At 39.0% G+C, this 25,626-nt stretch overlaps 1 long non-coding RNA gene across 1 annotated transcript; it reads right to left on the bottom strand.

Moving 5' to 3' along the window:
* Positions 1 to 1,875: 1,875 nt before the first annotated feature.
* LOC310902937 lies at positions 1,876 to 25,626 on the bottom strand. Its single transcript, XR_014587135.1, has 5 exons — positions 25,494 to 25,626; positions 22,887 to 22,997; positions 20,193 to 20,318; positions 4,571 to 4,627; positions 1,876 to 2,311 (listed from the first exon to the last, which is right to left on the bottom strand). It is a non-coding gene; the product is annotated as an uncharacterized lncRNA (long non-coding RNA).

Below are 25,626 nucleotides of genomic sequence, written 5' to 3'. Positions count from 1 at the left end.
CTAGGAACCTGCACCGTTTGACTATTATGTGGCTGGTCTTTGGTTGTTCTGCTAAACTCTACACTCATGCAATCAAAGCAAATCAAGTATTTATTCATTCTCATAGACTTTCACTGCTTCTCAAAGAACTCTCTGCTGGAGATCATAAAGTGAAGATAAATATCTGATTTCTCTGTTAGTGGAAAATTAAAATATTGAGGAGACTTTTGCACAAAGGATCCTGAGTTCCCAGTCCCACTATGCATGTGTCCTGGACAGGTGCAGCCAACAACTTCCAGCCAACACAGCTGTCACTGGAAGAGTTCAGGTTCCCCAAGCAGTGGCAAGAAAAGCACAACAACAAAAAAGAAACAAAGAATGTAAGAAACAAAAGCCTCCACTGGGATACAAAGACCTGTCTGAAGTCTGCCTGAACAGGGTTTATCTCACTGGCAGTGCCATGAAGCCACTGAACTACGCATACCACCATGAGTACCTGTTGGCAGACTGAGTAAATGTTTGCTGTGTGCACACAATGAACAGCTTTGATGCTACCTTTCATGTTTCTTAAGTTTTAAATAAATAATTACATCCAGTCTTGTCTTCCATATGTCATAATCTATTACTTTTCACCTAAATACAGCGCTGTTGACACCTTCAGCAAATCAGAAAAAAACTTTATTCTGGTGGTGGTTAAGATGACCAATCTGTACCTTCTCCTTTTATTTTATGCTGGCTACATGGTAGCTGCTATGATGCAAACAACCACTTACCTTGGAAAACTAAATGGAGAGAACATGACTCACAAGCTCTGATACAGGTTGTTAGTCGTGGCTGCAAGACCATGGTTTTGTGCTACAATAAGCTCTGACTCCTGCTACTCCCATTATGCCCAGGAGTTTTTAATGATGTTATATGGGAACAATCAGTTGTGAATGAGAACTAGGTGCCCTGTACTGTGATATTATCTGCTGTACTATGGTGCATTTTTACAGATGCTCATACGTTTCCTGGAGCAACTGAGCAAACAAAATTAGAGCTGTGATCAAATTTGCTGCTTGCAAATGTAGCTGCCCCATTTCTAAGCCATGTAGGATTGTCTGAATGCACAAGGCAAAAAGGATAGTTGGATATTTTACAACACCGTCATCCCACTTTCAGCCAGAAATTCTCCAGCCACGGTTCTTAAGGCTGCCATAGTTACAGTTCATATCATTTTCAGTCAAGGAGATGGATCTGATGACTTATCAATGTCCCTATCAAGTCTATCTTTTATTTTCTGCAGTCTGTGTAGGCAACTAGAGACAGCAAGCAATTATACAGCCTTCATGAACCTGGCATGAGACTGCTGCCCATCAGACTACAAAGACTCAGTTATGTAACGCTTTAAGACAAGCATACCTTAAGCATGAATGGGTACTCTGAAAAGTAAGGACTGGCAGTGGTTTGTAAATCCTAAACTGTAAGATTTTATTACTAATGGTTTACCACTCCAGATTCTCCAGAATCTGCACAATCTTCATCAGCATAAGACAGATCTACACTGTATTTGGGGGATGAGTTCCAACTTGAGCCCAGTCCTGAGCTTAAGCTCCTCTCCAACCCGTATCATTTCAGTGAGCTCCAAGGTGTGCTGTGTCCTATTCTACCCTGGAGGATAGCCTAGATGTACACCTTCCTACAGTGTGAATGAAGAGGCACACTATGCCCAGTCCCATTTCTCCTATCTATCCTTGCTGCACTGTGAAATCATCACTGGCAAGCACCTGAGTCTACCACAGACGTCTTCAGAAAAGAGCTGGTGGGGTTTTAAATGCTTTCAATGCTTCAGCTACTTTTATAATTTTATGGCCTTGAAACACTAAGTCACAAGCATTTTACATGTAGCAATATGGATAAAAATAGCCAGATGTGCTTTTTACCTTCCTCCTTGATTTGATATATATAACGTTTGTAAATAATGACTGCAAGAGTAAAAGATAACTTAATATGGTGTCTGAAATAAGCATCCCATCTCTATACTGATGACAACGATGTGTGTTGTTTTTTTGTCTAAATATTTTCCAGAAGACATCCAGACTTGATTAAATATCCCAAGCGGTAGAGAAGTCATCACTTTACTTAGTATTTTTACTATAATTGGCTCACTCTCACTTTTAAAGTTTGTTTCCAGCTTACCAAGTCACTGATTCTTCCATCTTTCCTCATCAGACTTCGACAAAGATGGTGGATAACAACAGCTACAGTGTCACCATTACCTTCTACTGTCAGCAGATCAGAGAATATATATGTATACATTCATCTTCCCGGAGTAGGGTCTTGCTGAAGACTTCTGTATTTTAATGGAAATATTTGTTACCAAAAAAAATTGCAGTAAGAGTTAAAGATCTTATTTTTGCCAACAGATATTTATGACATAAAAAGTATTAGTGGCCACTGTATTTATATAAGCTGTCATATTTCACAAATTCTGAAGTGTAAAATAACTAATATGTATGTGTGTGTATATGAATGTAAATATATACTTATATTTCATCCATATATATGAATGTAAATATATGAAAAAATGTATTAGTTGCATGATAAAGGCCTGATTCTGCAGACACTTAAAACTTTCTGCTCAACTTTACCCTTTTTAAACAGGACCCTGGATTAGAAGAAAAGTGCATTAGATCAAGTACCCCTGTAGCTCTTTGGGGGCTATGAGCAGATTAGGATCCTTTGGCCACTGGTCTAATTTATTAAATCCTCCCAAACACAGCAAACATTACTTAAACAATACACAACCGAAGTTGATATTTCTGCAGATTTCACTGTCTTGTCTGACCGAGGTCACTGGGTAAGCATTAAAAATGAAAACCTGACAAAGGTTTATGTATATACAATGAAAATCTGCTTATTCCAGTAGTTCTTAACTTGTTTGCATTGCTGCTTTAACACATTCAGATACAAGTAGCAGATTTTCCAGGGTTATGCTATATATATATGCATGTATATAAAGCCATATAATGCAACTAGTCATACCACCCTTGTGTCAAAACTTAATGACTTTTTTAAGATAAACCATATGAGTGCAGTCACTACTCAGTGGGGAAACCTCTTGCTGCTATAGCAAGTCTGCACTATACTTGTTCTCTATGTATACTATGTGGAGGTTTTTCTGAAGTGACCTATTGGAGTGGCTGTGTATAAATTCTAATGCCCTGATCTAGTGTTTCCTGATGTCTTGAAGTACTCCAGCTACACGCTCGAGGAGAGACTTCACTAGCAATTCTTTGAAAATTCAATGAGATCAGATGTACTGGCCTCAGGAAGCAAGGAAGTAATAACAAGACCAGAAAATATACATCGTGATTTTATTTTTCAAAATATTATGTATTACTCCACCTAAAACATTTTCATATACTACTGTTTTTAATGGATTTGTAACGCTTTTCAGATGTAGAGCACTGATCTCACCTGAAAGGTTACATGTTATAGATATATTAGTTTTCTTAAAATTTTTCCACAGTGGAGATTATTCTCTAAGGGTTGTATTTTAGATATGGTGACAAGCTCTCTTCTATAGATACAGCAATATATATATAAATAGAAACAAGCACGTACATAGCCAAATAAAAAAAAAATAACAAAAATGTTTTATTTTAGGACAAATTTTAGTGAAGTAATATTTTCCTTACCATGTTATATATTGTCCTCTCAATTGCATATTTCTGTTGTCCTCAAAGACAAAGTGCTTAAGGCAATCTCAGACCTTCCATTTATTATTTAAAATTGAAGTCATTACAGCTTTTAATACATTTAAAAGCAATCTCTGAATTTCTTTTTCACAGAACTAAACCAATGTTATATTTGATCTGTTTTCTGAACAATAGTGAAGCTTCTAATATATACAAATGTTAATCTGAACCTTGGCCTTAATGGAATCAATCTATCAGGCTTCTGCAACCTCTCCAAGTTTGCTTTTATGTGCAAAACAGCTGCAGCATTTGAATGTAGGAATTGACAGAAGTTCTTCAAATGATAATAAACTGAAAGAACTAGGATATGAAGATGGAGCATGAGACATGAAACATTTGGTCATGCTCTAATCCAAGATTTCTAAAGTGTAGGAATATGTTTTACTGAATCCCTCTGGACACAATATTCCTCAGATAATCCATGTACACTTTTTTCTAAAGTCACAATTTCCTAAAACATCAACCTTCCTTTAAGAGACTAGCTGAATAAGGCAAAGGTAATTATATTCACTGAAATTAAAAACAAAAGTCAGGTATTTGAGAGCTCTGAATGAAATCCCTTTCAATTTTTTAACATTTCTTTCAAAGAATGTTGAATGTCAGAAATCTCGGCACATGCAGTATCCAATTATTCTGATTTTATGATCATCATAAAAAAATTTAGCACGTTGTGAAACAGAAACTATGCAATTCATACCTAATGTACAAAACTGCTTTGTGAGAACGTCTCAACATTTCTCTGTATTCAGAGCTGCCAAAACAAACATCTTTACTATTGAAACACTTTGATAAATAATGAAAAATGATTGAAAAATTTTATCAAGACAGCATCAGTAATGCTGATAAGTTACCTTATCAGTAACATATATTGCTGGAGCATGCATTATAGAAGTCCTTCAGGTTGAGATCTACAATGGAAATAAACATTAATCAAGCTATTTTACTTACCACGGCTAGGAACATTATGTTGACTTGATGATTAATTAATTCAATATTCCTAAGGGAACCTTTAAAATAAGGGACTATGTTTAACCTTCTCTCTACAACAGTCAGTTAAGTACACAGAGTCCTAGGATGGCAAACAGTCTATTGAATGAATGATTCTGTAGTCATCAATGTCTCTCACACAGTTGCTGCCATGGTCCAGAAGTGAGTTCCAGGGGTTTCTACAGATCCTTCATTCCTATTTCTGTAGGCTCTATAGTCTTTACAATAGGTGATTTTTTTACCTAGCCTCATCACTAGTACCCCAACAGAAGAATATGGCAAAAAATCCTCAAAGTCCTCAGACAAGACATTTCCAGTGGACTGTATCTTATATCATCTGGTAACTACTTTGCACACTTTGACACTTTATTAATAAACCCTAGTATTAGTTGCCTATGATTTTCAACAGCAAATAATGTCTTAAGTTCATTTTAACAAAACAAATTCTTTTTTCCAGCCTTTCCAGAGCATATAGGTAACTGTTCATTGCTTACAATATTTTTTACCCTGCGGGACAGAGATCACTAGCAGACCAAAACCCAACATAAAGTAGTCTGTGAAAAGAATATAAAAGCAATCCAACAAAGAAACTATGTATGCATATTCCCACACATGCAAGGAAGCAAGCAAAGAAATGCAGGGAAGAAACAAATATAATATTCAGAGTTCAGCAGGGAGCAGTCAGTCTACACAAGATTTTCCAGTACCAAGGGAATAACATGATAGTTGCATATATTTAAAATAACAGTGTGAAAAACAAACAACGGGAAGGAAAACCCTTTAGAGCCCAAGCCCAAGACATAGTTAGTAAGCCACTTATACACTGATTAAACCTCATTTTAAGAACTAAAATTCTGCAGATAGCTTTGCATAGACTTTTTTCACTTTTAGAATCAGTGTCACCAGGTAATGCCTTCAGTCTTTTCATAGGCAAAGTCCTTATTGGCAGATCTAACCCAAAAAAGCTGGAAAGCTGGTCACTTATCCCCTATAAAACAGAAAATAAATAAATAAGCCCTAAGCTTTTAAATTCAAAGTTAAAAAATTGATTTGCTCCCACTCTCATTTTGTTTTAAAATGACTGAATCCTCTAAAACTACTGTGAGGGATTCTTAATTCTTATCAGTAAGGATGCCTAAATATTTAAAAGAGCAAACAGGTGACATAAAATTAGACAAGAAGTTAGTTATATCTGTGTAAATGGGGAAGTTCCAATTTTGGACTGTATTATATCTTGCATTCCATCAGCCTCCACTTGCACTATACGGCAGTGTAGGGACTGTTCTCCGGTTTGGGATGTGTGTGTTCATCCCACAGCCTGTGTGCATCTGTTGGGATACATGACAGGGACATATATAGTCCTTTCCTCCCTCTTGGAGCTTTGTGCTGAATAGCATGGCCAAACCTAGAATCGTGCTGTTGGTGTTCAAATGGCACTGGAAACTATCACACTAAACTTCACTGCCACATTTCCCATGCTGGTTTAGAATATCAAAGGAATCCTTTTATCATTTTGAGTCTAATTGAAGTGAGACAGGGACAACTCTAAAGGTTATACTCTGTGTTCTGTTCATAGTCCTGACCTCCTTACCTCATTTCCACTATTAATAGATATGCATTCCTTACACAATAAATGAGGCTAGTCTTGTAAGGGGAGTAGTATCTTTTAATAGCTGCACTGAAATAGTTGGAAGAAAACAGAAGCTTGTAGAACCTAAAGGAGTGGGTTGTGTAATGAATACTATTCTGTTTTCTCCTGATAGAATAGCAGGTCTAATAAAAGATAATATACGTTGTCTCTCATAAATCATGCTTCATTTGTATCCTCAGTCCATCACATCTACAACAAACCTACTTTAGGCAGGTGACAGTTAACAAGCCAGTTTAAAACTGAGACGAATGGCCTAGTATTAAAAGATATACACACATCTTTCTTGAACATAACCACATAAAAGCTTCTTCTGTATTTCCTTAAATACCAATTAATTCAAATTTCCAGTTGCACCTTTAATTCACAAGTTTCAGCCAGTTTCATCCTCAGGATTTCCTACAACGCATCTATAAGTGATAAATTTCAGCAATACTATTAAATCAAACTCATTATATTAAAAGCCCATAATTTCTGTTTTGTTTTGTTTTGTTTTGTTTTGTTTACAAAGGACAAGATTTATCATAGCTAACTCATGCCATCCACAAGTTAGGGTCCTAAACTTATCTAGTCACCTGGATTCTCTGGTGGAGCAAGAGACAAATATTTTGAGGGGATGAATGATTTGTCCAGGTGTCTAAGGTAAGTATGAACAACCATCATCTGAAAGTCAGCCTCCCTCTTCTCTGACTACACAAGGAGCCAAGATAACTTGTTCAGTCTATGGCCTAAATGGAAGGGTCTAGTTCTATGTGAGATGCCCTATCATTACCATTGCTGCTCCAGAAGAGCAAAGATTTCCCTTAATGTCATTTGTCATACCTGCCAGCCCTATGTCAAAATCTTACAAAATGTAGGGCATCTGAAATGACAGTTAGGGCACCTGGAATGGCACTACATGTCTTTGTTTAAGGGAACTGACTCCTACTGTAGGTATCTAACTAGGAGAAAGTAAAATTAAATGAGAGAAATTTTAGCCACGGGAAAAATAGCAAAGTTTGTACAGTTAAAAGATGTTCAGGATAACAGTATAAAGATGAGAGAGAGAAAAGGACAGAAAGCAATTAAGGTAACGCAGCTCCTTCTTTCCTGCTAAGGCAAAGAGAGATCTCTTCAGACCAGTTCTGTGATCAAAGCTACCCTTCTCCCCAGAGTTCCCTACTTCGGATGCTAAAAAAAAAAAGCTTGCCTTGTTTCAATCTACTTTAACCAGTGTCAAAAGAAACTTACCTTAGGGCTGAGGAATGTGTTTGTTTTCACAGGGTTAGAAAATACTTTGTGTTTGTATCCTGCAGCACGCTTGCTGTTGCTAAAGGCAGTGTTAAGCACTTTCTATTTGCAAATTCACAAAGCCATGCATGCCTTCATGAGGCCTGTGTCTCCACCACAATCAAAACCACATTTATAGTTACACACAATCTGTTGACTTGATGTGAATGGATAGCACATGAGAAGTCACGTTTGCTTTTGCATTTGCAATTTCTTTCAGTGCTCACTTTCAAAGCAGGATTTTGCAAAACCACAGAATTTGCCTATTTTTAAAATCTTAAATATCTCACCTTTCCTCTGCTCACTAAGAAAAAGAAACCTAGATTCTGCATTGTTTTATTTGAGAACTTCATGGATGTGCAGTTTCTGGATGCAGAAAGTTGGGTTCTGAATTCATTTCATTTCATTCTTTGGATATACATCTTGATTAGATTATTCTGCATCTAACTCATTTTAAAAAGAGGTGTTAAAAACCACTATCAGATTTCCAAATCTAGTTCACACCCTTTGGCATGCTAAGAATTTTAATATATCTCATACTCCACGCTTTATTGTAATAGTTATGAATTCTGCATTTACAATCTATGCTCGTTACTACGTATGTGATTTAATAGTCAAAGAGAGAACTGCTCTATATCACTTCATATAGTATGAGCCATGTGACAACCATTTCTGTCCTGCAAAATGAATCAGAAATGTCTGCTTTTATTCATTGCAACATGAGTGTTTGAAGGCCCTGGAATTATAATACCATTTTATAACCACGTTTGTGTAAAGATATTTGTTTCTTTTTCTAGTATTTGATAAGAATGCAGTAAATCTAACAGACAGTACATAAAACAGATGTGAACTATGAACACTTGCTTAGAAAATGTGGGATGACATAGGAAAAGATAACACCATCTTCCAGGCTTCATGATACTTGCCCCAGTTCAAGAACAGATGTTTTAAAATGAAAGTATTTATTCTAAATTAGCTGGTCCTCCCTGACCCTCTGAGACATTCAACTTCAGTGTAAGTCTTTTATATGCCTCAATATGCTCATTTCAAGTCAGCTTTGCATCTGATGGTACAAAACTCTTCCATTTGTGCAGCTGAAACTCCTTTTATGTGAAGATCCACATTCAAAAGTGACAGCAAATGCAAGCTACCTGGGCTTTTTGGATGAATGTGCCTGTCCTTTTTGCCAAGAACAAGGGGAGTCTTATTTGCAATAATGCATGTAACAAGAGGGTCACGGTAAGGCACGCCACACCAGTTTAGCCAGGCCTCGTATTCCTTCGAAAAGAACATCTGCCAAGGTGAAATCAGAGCAGACTGGACAAGACCATAAATGTGCTCTAGAAGTTACAAGGAGTACAGACCAAATTGACACTGGCAATACACATATGGGTTGTCATCTTGTTAGTGAATATATTCAAAGCTAGCTCCAATTCATCGAATACCTTCAGGCTCCATTGCCCTTTCCTTTCACCCAGCTGCTGTTTACAGAGAAAAGGAATCCATTCGGTTTTGCTGAGCGGATCAAAGTGTAGCAAGCTATATATGGCCTGCAGTGGAGGAAAACAGAGTGGCATGCCATACTGCTACACTGACGTAAAGTAATTACAGGCATCAACAGTGACACATTGACTTTTGCACCTATTGCAGTATTTTAAGCCTGTTTCCAGCATGCTATCAAGTACAGAGTTCAGCAACCAGCAGCCCCAGTCAAAATATGCATATGTCAGCCACAGGGGGCTGGGACACAAAGAACAACCCCAGACACGGACTTAGCAGCTCACCTCTGACTCAGCACTATCTAAGCCACCTGGGCAAATGACAGGACAGGTAAGGGTGTGCTAGCAAAGAAGACTGCATACCCAGCAAAGGAGACAGAAAGGAGAAGTAGCAAGCTTCAACCACAGCTGTTTATAGAAAAAAAGGAAAGGAAGGTGCTACCCTTATTAACAGATTCTTAGAGTATATTTATTGCACAAAAGTTTCTATTAATTCTAAAATCCTTCATTTCTGAATTTAGCTAGTCTGGGTACTGCCAGCACAGAAAGAGAACTGTGCTCAACTCTGCCAGGCTCTGTGAGCGCAGATGAGGAGGGGGTACCATATCTCACTCCCCACACCTTCATTTAAAAGCAAAGACAACAATTCCAAGCTCTCTTAAAGGCTTTGCAAAGCACTGGAGGACACATGTCATTCTTCAAGAAAAATCTACTGCTCAGTCAACAATTGCCAGTCTTCTTTAGAGAAATACAGTAGGACAGATTTTGTCCATGGACTACTCTGAACTAATTCTTGCAGTCCTTGTAGGGATAGAAAGCACAGCATATGAAGACCTGCTGTAAAAAGTGAAGAGACATTTTTGAAAATTCACAGTAGCAAGACATTTTAACCTGTAAGCTTTCTGCCATCAAAGCATCATGAAGCATCTGGACCGGAGAACCTGGCCCCTGCACAGAATAAACTCCACAGGGATGGGTGCACATTTTTGCTGATTTTGTGACTCAAAGCCTGCACAGTAGGTACAAATAAAGAATCATTATGTTACAAAGTCCACCTCTCCTCTTCCTTTCTTAAAGCATTATGCCGATCACTGAGACATATGTTTCACTTAATCCAGTATAACCCAGTATAATTCAGTATGTGAATTATGGAAACAGTTTTATCATAGTCATCAGTATCACAAAAAAGCACAACTGTTTTGCAATGCATTTCATTTTCACTGACAACTCCCAATTCATGGGGTCTGTAGACTTAGCAAAATGTTATTTTGTTAATCCAGTCCTTTTTTTCTTCTTCTTTTTTATTTTTTCCCCACATCCAATACGTCTTCATGCCTTATGAGGCTGTAACAGAATGTTTTAATGAGGCATTAACAGTCTGCTGTATTGGTCCTCCACCCAGCCTACTGTACAGGCTTGGCACGGTGCAATAGACAGACCTTGCTCCTCATCTGACAATGGCAGAAAGCATGCAGAAAGCATGCACAGCCACTGTGCAGCGTGAGTATTACACCGTATCACCCTTCTGCAATTACACCTGGTCCCTTCCTGACCAGCCTAAGAAAAAGCACTAATGGCTTTGATGAAGCCCAAATACATAAACTTCACATTGGCACATACAGATCACTCAAATGCATTTCTCATAACTCCCTATAGAAGAAAAAAAAAGAAAGAAAAAAAAAAAAGAACCTTGTTTATTTGCCTCCTACAAACATTGTGTAACAGTTATCTACCATAGGACAAGAATGTCAAATGAGCAGAAGAAAGATGTAATAAAGCAAAAGATGTGCTTGGAATACACATCTCTTGGAATGAAATAGGCTTTACTTGAAGATTTATATCACTGCAGAATCTAAGCCAGGCTAAAAAACAATGTAATTGCAAGCTAGTTACCATACCCCATGCAGAGAAACCTAGTATTGTTTTATAGACTGGCTTATGGTTAATAACTATGGGAAACAGTACTATGAGAATGGCATGTTCCAGCTGACACGCACAACTTCATCTTAAAAGATTATTTTTATTTTTTTTCAGTCATCTGTACAAGAAAACTTCATGAAAAGTCAGACTAACAAAAAGGAAGGAGGATTTGTTTCAAGGGAAAAAAACATCGCTTGCAATGAATGTTTAAGAACCTTCTAGCTCCTCTGGTTTTGATCAACATGAATCGTTTATGAACTGCTCTTAAAACTGACATAGCAAACAAATCTCATCAGAGAAAAATACAACACACCACTGAGCTGTAGCAAATGATTTCCCTTAGGGTTATGCTTTGTCACGTGTCCAGAAAAGACCAAATAAAAACATGTCTTTGCTAAAATAAACTACTTTTTCAAAATTCAGCATCCTTCCCATTCACCAAGCTTTTATTTTTGAAGCAAGATTTTGCTTTCTTTTTGGTTTACATGCTGATTACAGCTTTCAACAAATGCCAGTAAGAACTGAGCAACTTCACCAGACTCCTCAGACGATGTTTCATCTGGCTGTATAACAGCTGTACATGATATTTGAAGCTCAGAAGCCCCAGGTTTATGATTAACAATTTAATGCAAGTTACGTCACGGGAGAGGCACCTTGTGCAATCTTCTTACATAATTTACTGTACACAGTATTCATTCCAATGTGAGTTGTAAGTCATCCATGAGTAAGTCCTGAAGAATTAGAGGAAGCTGTAAGCAATATACATGCCAGCCTGATGACAATGAGCATTTGTGATTTGTGAATAACTTGGTATTAATCTTTAAGTTTGGGGTTTCCAACTGTTAAGTGTAATCATCAGAAGCCTTCATACTTCTGACATAATCTTTTACATTCCTAAGATGCACAATGGGCCTTTTGGCCAAATTTCTTCCAAATTGCTGTCTTCGTTAGTGCTTGCTGCAGAAATTTATTATGAACACGTTCATAGCTTGTGATGGCAGAATGATGAACTTCTGTCAAAGCCAGGGTTTAACATGATCCTGCCCAGATTTAACAATAAATAACTTCATATGTATGTATGACCTCACTAGATTCTTACCTTTTATGACTTCTCCTTTTCCCTCACCTGGGACTGTTTTTATCTTATATACATAAGGTTGCTCATGCATTTGAATGAATGAGGATTTCATTCAAATCAGTAGTTTGCAGCAACATTCATAATAAAAAAAATGCTAAATGCAGCAGTTGTAATAGAGGTTTTCAGGGTGTATTTTAAATGGAAGATTGTTGATGAACCGATAGAAAATGAACCATGCTTGTGGGACTACAATAAGAAGACACAAATATTTGCCATCAGAAACAAACCCAGTAAATATATTGTTCAGTAAATATGGGCATCCCTAATACAAGTGTAAAGCGTTGTCATTCACCTCCTTTGAAAAATATGAAAGATTCCCAAACCTCTTCCATTGGAGAAAGCATTCCTACAGCTACATTTCACTCACATGCCTGTAAATTTTTTTTGCTCTTAGTTTATGGACACTTTTTGAATTACAAACCTGATAGCAGTGGGAACTTCCTTTATTTCACTTTACACATAAAAAGTGAGTTACACATAACAATATGAGCAATGCATTGTATGCCTGGTATATTAAACATTATAATGCCTGGTGTATTAAACATTATACTACAGCAGAGAAATGAGATCTTTCCATTTAAAACCTGCAGGCAGGCTCCAAATATTAACACAGTTTCTAAATGGAAGTAAGAATAGCCAAACTTGTTTTGTGACATCGTGTCCTCTTCATCCATAAAGTGCTTAACTCAAACATCTCTTATCACACGAGACTTGTCAGACCACCGGGATTCCCTTGGCATCAGGAATTCTGTCTCAATAAAGCAATCAAATGGATGGAAAACTAGGTCACTGATCAATTTTTTCTCTGGGATGCTCAAATTGTCCTTAAGTCTGCCGAATTTGACTTATGTGAGTGATCCCTGTTGTACTGAGGAAATTCTCAGAGGGCATCACAGAATCAGAATGACAGAATCGTCTAGGTTGGAAGAGACCTCCAAGATCATCTAGTCCAACCTCTGACCTAACACTAACAAGTCCTCCACTAAACCATATCACTAAGCTCTACATCTAAACGTCTGTTAAAGACCTCCAGGGATGGTGACTCAACCACTTCCCTGGGCAGCCCATTCCAATGCCTAACAACCCTTTCGATAAAGAAGTTTTTCCTAATATCCAACCTAAACCTCCCCTGGCGCAGCTTTAGCCCATTCCCCCCTCGTCTTGTCACCAGGCACGTGGGAGAACAGACAGACCCCCACCTCGCTACAGCCTCCTTTAATGTACCTATAGAGAGCAATAAGGTTGCCCCTGAGCATGGAGCTGCCAGAGTATCCTTTCACCATCTCCTCTAATGGCCCTCTTCTATTGCAAGTGGCACAGACAGAAGGCAGCATGAACTCTCTGCTGGTACAAATCCCAAGTATGCTGGTGACCAGCCTGATATGGGATGGCCACAGGCCCACAGCCACAAAGTGAAGCTTTCTACTAGCCTCAGCCTGACTGTAAACTTATCCTGCTGCAGCATTTGTGTAAGCTGCCAATGACCAGTTCTGCTTTATACTATACTCAGCTGATGTTAATCATAGTAGGTGAAATTGTCAGGAATGATATATGGCACACCTGCACAACTGGAGTAGTGATAGAAATCTGCACATGGAAAGTGTGCCATTGCTAGTGTTTTTTCCAGGAAGCAACTGAGTCTCAGTGTGAGGATCTAATTTTCCTTTACATAATTACTTTAAATGCAATGTTTTGGCAGAAGTTGCCAGCTGCAGCTACACACTGTATTTCACAAAACCCAAATTCTGATCTGATAATGTAGCTCAATTTTCCACTGCCTGCTCACTGACCTATGACTTTCCATATGGTTTCCCTTAAAGCCTTAATGTAGCTGTGATCTTCTGGTATGTCTATTTGTACATAACAGCGTATGCAGTTGAACCACAAATGAATACAGCAGGATATTCCAGACAGGCAGACATAGAACTGTGTTATTAAATACACACATGTATGTACATATACAAAGACTGACAGAGCCAGGCACGTAGCATAAAACCTAAGAATCAGAGTCAGAAGTTAATGGTTGGATCAGGATCAGGATTGCACTGCCAGGCATTATGGTGAAAGAAAATGGTATGACCACGTTCAGTGTTCTTTCAAATGGCCTGTTCATTAGGGCAGAGAGGGAAGACTGTCAACTTAAGTCCTAGAAGAATTAGATGTAATACCTGAATCTCAACAAATGTGTAAGCTATCTTCTTCTCAGTCTGATGGTCCTGTTCCCAATGGATTCCAAAGACAATAATTTCTCTCACTCTGCTCCTGGGCTCAAAGTAATTCCCTATTTCACACAGAAATGGCCTTTGTGAGTCTGACTGAAGAATTATGATTTAGCATTAATAATTATGCAAGTGAGGGGCTAGGTGAGGCTACCAATGGTACAGGACATAAGTGTATCACTGTATAACTCCAGCATGTCTAAGATATTTACTTAGCTTTATCCAGATTAATAGCACTGAGGAAAAATAATGCTGATAAGAGATCTCCCCAGCCACAAGTTCGTTCTGACCTATTACTACAACAGTTCCTCTCCTTATTATTCTCATGTAGGTTCTTTCCAGGTAACATTATTTCTGCCCAGGATCACTAAGTACAAAACGTGTAAGTAAAGAATAATCAAATTACATGCCTTTTTATAGAGTACCATTTAGGGAAAAAATTATTTGGAATGTAATTTAAAGCTTATGGAGTCAAACTTCCATGTTCGTTCTGGATTCATGAGCACTGTCTTAAGTTTGGCTAATGTGTTTGTGGTGTTTGTTGTTTGTTTTTTTTCACAAGGTAGAACAATAAAAACAGCTCTGCCAGAGAGAGATTTAAGACTTAACCAGAAATTCATGATAAGAAAATTCCCCGTGCTGCAATGAGGGGTCACCTGGGCTGAGTAAAGGTAATAGCCAGAATTCCAAAGGCTGGTTATCCACTTGGAGGACCTTAATTTTGGGATGTCAAATTTGAGACATCTCAAAAAGACTGGGTTTTAAAAGGACAGGTGTTCCACGTTTTTCAGAAAGTTCATTCCATGATGGTCACTAAAAGTAATGAGCCAGTAAATCTTGGAAAAAAGTGCTTTATTGCAAGAAGAAAGATTGTTTACATTAAGGGAAAATGTCCTTTTTCCATTTTGCATATGGTATTTGAAAACCCTGCCAGCATCTGCAGAACATATGTGTTTTAATGACTGTACAGGAAAAGGCAGCTGTAAGGAAACTGATAGCTATGAAATTCTAAATTAAATTTTACATAAGATACCTTTATTAGTGGCTGGAAGCTTCTGTATTTAGAGGAAACACTCTGTCTCTCTGTGTCCAACTCAGCTGCCTTAGAATCATGATATAGCAATAACTATAGCAGATGTCACTAGATTTATACAGAGATGGATTATGTTATTCCCCTAGTTAGTTTACAGCTGCTTTATGCTATGCTGCACCCAGTTATTGTGTGCAACTAAATAAAAAATGTCATCAAAGGCCTCCCTCTGTGATGACAAATGGTGCTAAAAAGGTGCGTGGTTTATTGGAGGGTGGGGAAGGGAGGGCAGGGCAGGCTGAGGGGTGCAAGCCACCTTTAGTGTATTTCTAAGATAAATTGTGTTTACATTTCCCTGGCATCCAGCGTGCAATGACCTTGGAGCCCTACTATTCTCTCAGTGACTGCATGTCAGTTGTGAAGCCAAAGTACTCAGGTAGCTGTGCTCTGCTGCAGAAAGCCAGATAGCAAAGGACAGTGCCAGGCTATCCTTCACTTTTAAGAGGATAATGTACCAGATTATACGTCCTTTTGTCTCTGTGCCTTTCTTTTAGTACCTCTTACTCCTTGCACACAACTGCAGAACTGCTTAGGAATGCATTACCATCCACAGCTGCTTCACCACCTCTGTGTCCTACCACTCCTCAGATTCTACATCATTATTGGAATCCCTCCAACAGCCTACAGAGACATGAAGCTTCCTGTCCCATGCCCTTTCTATTAACTCTCTGCACTACATCTCCTCCCTCAGAAAGATTTTTTTTCCAGGAAGCTATACATTTTTAAACTGTTGTAACAGAACTACTCAATCTGCTCCTTTTTTTTGGCTTTTTTTTTTGTTTTGTTTTGTTTTGTTTTGTTTTGTTTTTGTTTTGTTGTTGTTGTTGTTTTTAATTTAACTGTGTCCAGCGGCACAAGCATCATATATCCCAGATGTCCAAAACAAACCGTTTATACCCAGCTACCTTCTAAATGATGACAAAACATGCAATTCCTGCCCCTTGATAACATACATTCCTTTATCAGATGAAATAACCTAGACATTCAAGGCTTTGAATATCACTAAGTCCAAGAGACCAGAGACTGGCACCAACCTACATATCTTAGCTGCACAAGACTGCAAAAGGGATATTACTTCCCAACTCTACATGAAGGGCAGCCAGAAAGAATACCAATTGGTGAAGCCCAGTCATTTCAAGTAAACTAATGTTCTAGCACCATAGGAAAATCTTGATAGACAGACAGCATATGTGACTTGTGGATGAGCTGATAATTTGGAAGTGCTCTTGACAGAGTACTTTTCAAGAACATCATGTACAAAATAAAAAAAAAAAAAAGTTTTCCAACCATAATGGCAAGAGCATAAACGTTGTGTAAAGCATTCAGTGGCTACCAATATGCTGAGAGAACTTCACTGACTGAACACAAACTGAAAAAAATGCAAAGAGCATTGCAGACATCATTGTCAGAATCAGCCCATTAAGCCCTGAGCTCCATGTAGAAAAGGATCTTTCAATCACCCATTATCGTCATCTTCGAACTATCAAAGCATTGACTATCTTGTTTGTTTATGTACATCAAAATTCTGGACACATTTCAGCATCTTACTGCAGCGAAAAGACCTTTTCTTTCCCATTAAGGTGTCTTGCTTTGTTATACAAGTAGAGTACCCATAAGTACCCCAAGCAAATATATCTGGCCCCTCCATGACCATGCAAAGAAACAGACGCTATTGTATAGGATACAGCCATGTTCCCAGCTCTCCCCATCTGCCTGCCACCTCAGGAGAAATGTGAACAGGCAGGTCCTGGGTCCCAGCCCCTTTCCCTTGCCTTCCTGAACACTTGGGCAAACACACAGCATGTCATCATATCTGCTAGGAACCCAGCTGCAGCCAACAATCAAAGACCAAGTCCTTTTTTTCTAATGCAACATTGAAGACATACTCAAGAGCCTACCCTTCACCTTCCCCCTCCCTTTTGTTCTCCCCACAACTGGAAACTCTTCTGACTGAATATGATATCACTGGGATTGATTGCACAAGATGCACCTGAACGCCAGTCAAAATGTTTAACCTTCCATTCACCCACACACTCTGAGACACATAATCTTCTTCAAACAGTCACCCTATGATTTGCAGGTAGGGAAAAAGCGAATGGTGAGGCAGCAAAGTAAATACTGGTCTTAAAATGAACTGAACTGAAACATTCTGTAAGCAGGTGTTGCTAAACAGCAAAGTCCTTGTTTGCAATACACGTTATTTTACCTTCAACCCACAGTGATTTTATCACACCTCACTTGTAAATTCTGAGAATGAATTCTTACAAACCCAAGGCCTTCAGTTATTCACACTGGCAAAGCCATCGTTAGAGATGTTGTCCTGCTGAATCTGTTAGGGCTGACACAATGCCTGTACTTGTGCATCAGCATAAATAAGGCACAAAGAATGGGCCAGCTATTCCCACAGAACATGGACAGGAGGTCTGCACCACACATACCCAGGAAGCCTACGCTGCCCTAGAACTGAAAGCGGTGGAACCACATCAGCCCAAGACAGCATTTGAGCTAATAAGCCCATGGCAATACTCTTACTGATACCTAAGCTATTTGGCAGGCTGCTGCTGCTGCATTGCACCAGGCAACAAAACAAATTGGGCTTTAGCTCAGAAGCCCCAATCCATTACACAGAGGAGATGAAAGACACAGCATATTTCATCAGAACCCAGGCTAGTGAGAAAAGAATCCCTTAAAAAGCAATTGTTCTTAGGGCATGACACTTTCTTTATATTCACACACCCAGTTTCATCCTAACATTTAGCCAATTTCAGACAACGAATATCCCAACTGTGGGGAAATTCTTGTCACAGTGCAGACACTACTAGATTCCTAGAACATGCAGATGTGAAATTGGATCTTCCTCCATTCTCAGAGGAAGTATTCTCTCACAGAATTCAATAGAGATGCATACACCAGACAAGGTGCCCTGGCAGTCACAGAAGTGCTCACTTACTTCCCTTCCTGGTAGCCTTCTAACCGCAAAAATGACGGCTCTGTTCTCCAAGTGTGAAACAGCAACCACTGAAGACATCACGTTTATCATCATTTCTCAGATTTCTACTGATTTGAGCCATGGGCCTTTTTGCTTTCTTTGCCTCTTTCTGCCACTAAAAAGTAGACATGAATCTATATTATCATCACTACAGAATTAGCAGTGCTGTTTGCTTCTTCATTCTCAGAAGGATCAATTATCAATAAATAATTAACAAGAGTGCTTGAAAGCTCAGAAATAGACTAAAAACTGAAATGTTTTCAGATGAATGCATGTGCTTTATCAATCAATTTTACCGTGGCCAATCACAAAATATTTCTTAACTCTCTTTCTAATGGCCCACATTATATCAAAATACAAATGCCCTTGCCAAATAATGCAGAATGTCAATCATGTCACTATGTCACTAAGGCTTTTTTTTTTTTTTTTCACTTCATGGACCAATTTCAGTCTAAAAAATAAACAAGTCATATAACTACCATAAAACAACCCCAAATTTTAAAAAAACAGGGCTTTTAACTATGGATTTCATCAAGTTTTTCACTGTATTTTCTGTTCTTAGGATGTGTTACAATATGTAACAGGACAAGTGACATGATAGAACAGACGAGGGGCCAGATTGCCATGTTATCTTTCAATATAGAGCCAATATAGATTCAGGGATGGAAAGGAAGGAAACTTTCCATAGCTGGAAGTACTTATGCTGATTTCCTATCTTTGACTTGCTAGAGTAAGTTCTTGTAAATGATGTGCTCTCTGTGACCTGCTGATCAAAAGAACAATCTCAAAGACCCAGCTTACAGAAGTGTTCCTTCTCCACACTAGACAGGGAATGTGCATGTCAGCACACAGCTGCAAGCTGAAATCCCTTTCCATATTACAGAATCTTGATGCCCTGTAGGTTCTACTGTAGTACCACGGTTACCAGGCCTTCATCCCTGAAGCCCAGAGTCTGACCATTTATCTGAAGATTCACAGTCTTTACCACCCTGGTGTTACATCTAAAAATTTTTATTAAGGAAACTGGGAATAACTGACAGATGGCTTTGTGTGGTGGTGCAGCCCTTATACTCACAGCCCAAGGCAGAATGTCTTACTTTGACCTGAGGGTTGGTTTGAGGTTCTCCTTAAAACAAAACTTCTGTTGAAAAAAAAGTTATCTAAACAATCATATTTTATTTTAGCTGATAAATGTGAGAAAGAATAAAGAAGTGAAAATGGACAGAATAGACAGCATAAACAGTCAGAAGAATGAACAGCATGCGTGTTTACAGTTAAATTTCCTTTTATGAACAGTAACCTATTATTGGCTCTGGAAAGGATGTTTACAGGAGGTTCAAAGACTTGACAATTACATGTAATTGCAATAACATATTGTACCATCTAGAGAGCTACAAAAAAAAAATACCAGTGGTATATATCTGTATCTATTTTTGTATGCATATCATACTCTGAGATAGCAGAAGGCACTGTTTTTCCTACAGTTATACAGACTGGTTTGTTCTGGCCAAAGTCCTTTGGAACTGTGAGAGGCATTTGTCAGGACAGAAACAAAATCATACTTTACACCCTTAATTCTTTGTTGTAACTAGTGAACAGGATAAATGAGGGTGAGGGGAGCAAGCATGGCAGCTCCAGTAATGTGCTCTAGAGTTGTTTTCCAGCAAGCATTATTTGAACCGATATGCACAGTCACTACAAAAAAGATGCTTACGTGAGACTCCCACACATTGTATACACGAGGGGTTCAGTGGCAGGAGGTGATAGGGGTTGGAGGCAGTGTGCTAATTCTCATCTCCCTCACTGGTCCCAGATCAGGAGCAAAGGCACATGAAACAATCTGAAATTTGTATCACACTAAAATTAGGAAGGGAGACAAAACTCTCTTTTCCTTGGGAACTGACTGCTCCCTGCAAGAATCTGCATCATCAGACAAGTAATTTGATTAAGCCCAGTGTATGTTTTCAGCTAACAAATATTTAATTCACAATGGACCTACTCTCCATCAAGTTGCATCTGATCTCTTATCCTTTGTGAAGCAGAATAAAACCGTGCTCTTCTGGTTTGGTCACATTTCATACTCACTGCATGGTGAAAGGTTATGCTGAAAGGTTGCTGAGAACCAAGTCCAGAAGTCCAGGCGGTATTTCAGGCCTTGGCTTGTTATACTGAGGATTTGCTAGGAATGCAGCTACATTGGTGCAAATCCTCTGTATTGGCAGAGTAAAGGACTGCACACACTACACATTGTTGCAATCCACCTTGGATTCTAGCAGGGGTTAAATTCTGCAACTCAGGCTAGACAGAGGAAGATTCTAGGGAGACAATGCTTTTACTAAACATTGCAGGGACACACAGCCCCACGCAAATGGAGAGACTTAGTCCCTTCTCATTCCCCGTAGTAAATCCATCCTTGAGCTCAGCAGTTCCAGTGTAGGAAATGGATGGTATAGGAATTTTTGATCAGTTCTTGCTCTGTCTCAGTTTTACATCTGAATTTGAGGCTGGATAAGCTTCAGACAATCTAACACTCTACATTACTTTATGATTCTTTTTGCCTCAATCAGTTTGGTTTTATTACTAAGTAACATAAAAATTCCTTGCTCAATTTTATGCTTTCCAGAAGACTAGCTAGGGGTGGCTGAACATATTCACTGACTGTTTAAGGAAACCATGGGAATTAACGAGGAAAAAGGTTTGTCTTCTCTATCCTCCTTACATAACATTATTGTTCTTTCCAGAGTTCTTCGGAGTGTATTCTTCATTTGGTTAGGTTTGTCCAAGCTGGTTATAAGCTTTTTTATTTAACAAGAAGGAGCTGTATGAAAACACCACTTTGAGTAATGTTAGATAAACATAAACTATCTGTCAAAGCAGAGCAAGTACAATTTTATTTGTAAGAACCACTAGACCTCAGGAATTCTGCTGTCATTTCAATCCTGCCCATTTCTGAGCCCTAAAGCAATGAGAGATTCAAGTAGGGATGGATTCCCTCTGCTCTGTGCAAAGTAGACTCTGTGTATTATAGGTTTGGCATTTCTCCTGCCTAACTAGTATTTCTGCTTAGGCTAAAATATTTCACTGTTAAAACAACCAGCCAGTGAAATCCTTTCTCTCTCATGTAGTTTTCAAGCCAGCATCTTTACTCAGCCAAACCTCTTTCAGTCTTACATAGAAGATTTCTCTAGTACACAATCACAAAGTGATTCAGAGCGGTCATTGCTTCAGTGTTAGAATATTATGTTTATAACAGCCTATAAAGATGATGTAAACAGCAAAATGCTGTAGTATGCCTTCTGATGTCTCATTCAGCTGCTGGTCTGCTCACAACTCCCACTGAACTATGTATAGTGTTTTACGTGTATGCTTGCCAAAACCTTGTAGGAAAGAACTAAAACCTCTCACTCCTCTGGAATGATTTGTTGTATTGCAGCTTAAAGACATCACGAGGCTTTCTAGGAAAGACTCTGAAAATCCTGAGTAGCTGAATCACTGTGATTTGGATGTCCCATGGGACATAAGGTCAGTGTGATCTTTGCCACACAAAGCTGTTGGGAACAGGAGTTCCACCTGCCCTACCACCAAATGCCAGGATGGGAATGTGAGCCAGAGCTGGACACAGCCTGCGGGAGGCTATGGGCAGTCAGAGAGCACACAGCAATGGGACACCATTATCTGAAACCTATTCTTGCCTGCTAAGGTAGTAAAGGGCTATAGTAACCACTGCCATAACCCCGAGACTACATTTGTGGCAATAGAGGGTAAAATATTAAAAGTATCTCAATGAATTGTAGCATGATGAGTCATTGGCTTTCAGACCTAACTGGAAAGGCCAGGGGCATCACTGCCCCGACATGCTCATTGTCACTTCCCATATATGACTTCCATGGTCACCACTGCTCAGAACCGAGTAGATGAACCTTCCTATTCCACCACAACACAAAGGCCTATGCTTTGTTCACTTTCAGCAAGACATCATGCTTCCGGGCACTGTTTGAAAACAGGTGTTAGGACTTTCAGAAAGTTCACTCAGTCTAACTCCACCTTATGTGCTTAGTGGGTGCTGAAGAGGACAAATGTATTAATCACCACAGATCAGATTTTATATCACTTTTCTACAGAACAAAAACCTCTCCCAAATCTATTATCTCCAGACATGAGTCATCGGGAGCTACTTTAGTCAGCATAACGTAACTGCAGTTCATGTACTACAGTGTAACAATGAAAGGACTCTTAACCATAAATATTTTTGTCACCACGGTATCTGTGAATGGGGAGCAATGTAATCACAGTCTTGACATCATGACTGGTATCAGCCTGTCTTCTGACTGAGTTCAAGAGATACTGTCACAAAAATTACACAACTGCCAGCCAAGGATTATTCTTAACAGCAAATTTAATAACATACTTAGGCACTCATTCCTGGAAGCCTGGAACTTACACAGCTTCTGATCATCTAGTTCATGTCCACTTTGAAGGATAGTATCACATCCTCCATGTCTGCTCACAGCTTCAGGACCTGCAATTTTGCACAAAAAGAAGCTGCATTTAAAAGCATAAACGAATCTATCTACAAAAAACAGTAAGGATCATAAATCAAAATTGCTGAAAACAGAGTAAGTGTGCTGTAAAGATTTCCATAGTACTGTTTAACAGCAGGTTAAGGCTGAAACAGGACAATCATACTTTAGAAAACAGGTGAATTACTAAATGCTTGCTTTTTCTGAATTAAACGTGTAACCTTAGTATCCAAGGCACAATTTTAATGTAAAAAGATATCCTCTCCCTTGTAACTACAGGGCAGTGAGGAAACAACTTGACAGTTTAAAAATTAAGTGCAACACCAGTTTCTGATAATTTACAAAACATATTTCACTAACTGACAGACAAAGATTCCACAGCTTCCTTCACATAATCTTTGTATCTCTGTGTTTGCTAGAAAAAAAAAATCTAGCAAACTTCTGGCATCTTGATATCATGGTATTAAAATACATTTAGCATTCTCTTGTAATAAATTAACAATTAGCCTGATATTTAAGGAAATATAACTTGGAAATGTATCAAATTGTATTACTCTCAATATCCACAAAAAGCTGGTGTGCCTAGAAAGACAATACCTATTACCATTTACTTTATCATTATATCCTGGTACATCATGCAATCAGTGATTAAGAAATCATTGATTAATCTTATAGTGTAGTCTTTAAGTGTTTTTTACGACTACTCACATTATGCAGTTTCCTATTCCATCCCTATGATCCCAAGTCTTTTGCAAAAATGGAGAGCTCATGCACCAGTTGATGGACAGACCCAAACAGCCAGATTCTCTTTGTTGCTATCTACAGGCTATTTACACTGGTTTTGAAGTACTTACCAAGCTACCTGGCCTAGCTGTATATTCCCATTAAGTCTTAAAGTGAATTGTCAGTCACAATTCCCAGGAAATCCTGCCTTTGCAGGCATGAGAAAGTAAGTGAATGGACTACCCTTGGCCTAACCGTTTTCTCCCCAGTAGCACTGAGAAGCTTGCTTGTGCTGTACCTAGTCTGGGATTAAACATGGGAGTTCAATTTCCAGAACTGTCAGTCACGAACCTTTCACACACCTTAAATTCATTTTCAAGTGTTAAAAGAAATGCAAGAAATAGAAGCCAGGTATTCAGTGTTCACAAAAAGCAGCTGATTTAAAGCAATTTATATAACCTGTTGCATGGGTTGACTCTGATCTTACATGAGTTTACTTAGCAGAGCTAAAAATATTAGCCAATACAAGGTTTGAGGCCATCTTCTGAACAGACGCAGATGATAACCTTGTGAGCTCTGCTGTCTGCTCCAAATGCCTTGCAAATAATAGTGTTTCCAGCGTGAGTTATAGGAATTTAGACTGCTTGTACTCATTGAAATTGCACAACTATACGCTTCTGCACTCACATGCTGTGGAAGCACTGTGGAAGCTTCCTTACTGGGTTTTTAAACATGGGTTACCAGAAGTCTGAATAAACTCTTCCCAAGCAAAATAATCCTTCCATTTCTAGGGAATAACTGTGGCCCAACAATGTTTCTTTTCCCTTGATACCACACAACCAACAAAGGTAATTCGCTTTCAGAATTTATTCAAAATCTTAACATTTAGCAAAGTTGTTAGCAACTTTTCTTTCTGTTCCCTTAGCAATGGGCTCACAGTAAGACCTAGCTCCTGCAGTCCTGTGATTATCCTCCCATGTTTTTTGTTTTTTTAAAGTTACAGCATAGGGTATGCTGGTGCTTGACAGTACTCTAAGGCAATGATGTATGTGCTGGAGGCAGACTAGCCAAGGCTGCATGGCGTTCCACACAGGGTAATCCACCCTGCTGCACCGTACAGCATATCGATACAGCACGCATGACGCTGCTGATAGCAGGTAAGGCTGTTCAGGCCTTTGTGACAACACAGCAAAGCACATGAAATATAAAGCATCAAAAAGAGAAAGCAAATTCAACGAACTCCACTTTTGCTGTGCTTTATGTGGTTTGGGGCATAGACTTGTTAGTTCTAAACAGAAGCGAGGCTGACCTCTTCCACTGAAATGGGGGAGCATTTTGACAGCAAACCTTTAATGCTGCTAGTTTGTGTTGTCTTTAGACCCTGTATATTTTTTTTCTTCCCTCAGAAGACCCATGCTGTCAGTAACCCTCAAGAACCAACATTAAATGTCCCTGCTGAGAGACATAAAGCACTAGCAAGCGCACCAAGCCTGAATCCCGCCCCCGTCCTCCGAACTCCTGCTGAACCCCCAGACAGAAAGATCCAGGGCTGACAACCAGGACACCAGGTAAGCAGAGATGGCTCCGTTCCTACCAGAGTACTGGGCCATTCCCTGAGCTGTAACTAAGCCATACACTCTGCAACCCTCTGAGATACTGCATAAAGCTCGGCTATTCATGGTTTCCCTCAAGTGCTCTCTTTAAAGAGTGCTGTCAGTGTATTGTTGGTACAGAGGTCACACTCAGCGAGGACAAGGTGGCAAAACACTTACCGCTCCTCTTTAGCTAGGATTCAGCTTCAGCATGAAAACGTGTGAGGAAACTGAGGTGAACACCCGAGTTTATTCAGCAGACAGAAACGTTTAACACAGACACACACACACACCCCAGGGGAATTCAGCCCCT

This window comes from Anser anser (genome assembly GCF_964211835.1).
Source record: "Anser anser genome assembly, chromosome: 7".
Classification (NCBI taxonomy): domain Eukaryota; kingdom Metazoa; phylum Chordata; class Aves; order Anseriformes; family Anatidae; genus Anser; species Anser anser.
This window is presented reverse-complemented; position numbering and strand designations above follow the sequence as displayed.